The sequence below is a fragment of the Pteropus vampyrus genome, unplaced genomic scaffold (genome assembly GCF_000151845.1).
Source record: "Pteropus vampyrus isolate Shadow unplaced genomic scaffold, Pvam_2.0 Scaffold333, whole genome shotgun sequence".
Lineage (NCBI taxonomy): Eukaryota > Metazoa > Chordata > Mammalia > Chiroptera > Pteropodidae > Pteropus > Pteropus vampyrus.
The window spans coordinates 326,387-327,587 of record NW_011889114.1 but is presented as its reverse complement, the minus strand read 5'-3'; the positions used below and the strand labels follow the sequence as shown (position 1 = coordinate 327,587).

Sequence of the window (1,201 nt, the reverse complement as noted above, 5' to 3'; positions counted from 1 at the left end):
CGGGCCACTGGGAACACATTGGTCCCAAGACAGTCGATGACCTTGCTGTCAACAAGGGATAATCTAGCAATTTCCTAGGTCTATAAGATGTGACCAGAGGCCACCTTCTCTGTGATTTTTGAAGGAAATTAAGTGTAGCATTTTGCTGATTAGTTTGGCAAAGATGAGAAAATGTCCCATGCCTGGGATCGGTGGGTGAGGGGATGCGGAGCCTGGCTTTTCATGCTTTTAGGGTGCAGGTTGGTTTTTGACACATTTGGCGATATTGGTCCATGTCCCTCAGCCAAAGACCGTCAGGAAGACATTGATAGCTGAAAAAAGTTGGGTTTATATTTTTATTGTAATGATGGGGACATGGATCACAGAAATTCTAGGGATGTAACCAGAAAAGGGTGTTTGAAAGGACCTGTATAGGATTCGGGCTTGTATGAGATGATTCTGGGGAAGGTTTAAAGATTGACTTTTTTTTTTTTAAGGCGAGGCAACCCTTGGTTGACCTCACAGATTGCAAGGATCTTATCAGTTTACTATCCCTTATTTTTAAATTTTTTTCACACCTATAGCACCTGGTCTACCTAGATGGTCTCCCATCCAAGTACTAACCAGGCTTAACCCTGCTTAGCTTCCGAGATCAGATGGGATTGGGCTTGTTCCGGGTAGCATGGCCGTAGACTTAAAGATTGACTTTTAAGCCCAGAAGTATTGTAATCAGGGATATAAAGAGATATTATACAGCTATATTCATAGCCTTGTTTACAATAGACAAAGAGTGGAAACAATGTAAGTGTCCTTGGATGGACGAATGGAGAAACAGAACGTGGTCCACCCCTCCAGTGGAGTATCATTCAGCTTTAAAAAAGAGAAAAGGAGGCTTCCGGTCAAGATGGCGGAGAAGGGAAATGCTGTGCTCACGTCCTCTCATAACCACATCAGAATTACAACTAAACTACGGAACAGCTATCATTGAGAGTCACCTGAAGTCTGGCCGAACAGATATTCTACAACCGGGGACACACAGAAGAGGCCATCTCGAGACCGGTAAGAGGGGGAGACATGGAATGGGCGTCCCACATCTGCGCATGGCAGTTGAAAATCAGGAGAAACATCTCGAAGAGCGAGGGGTCCCGATCCCACACCAGGCTCCCAAACCCAGGGTTCCAGTGCCAGGAAGAGAGGTCCCCACAACTTCTGGCTGTGAAAA

At 45.5% G+C, this 1,201-nt stretch overlaps 1 pseudogene; it reads right to left on the bottom strand.

Moving 5' to 3' along the window:
• Positions 1-554: 554 nt before the first annotated feature.
• LOC111730742 lies at positions 555-673 on the bottom strand (annotated as a pseudogene).
• Positions 674-1,201: the final 528 nt, after the last annotated feature.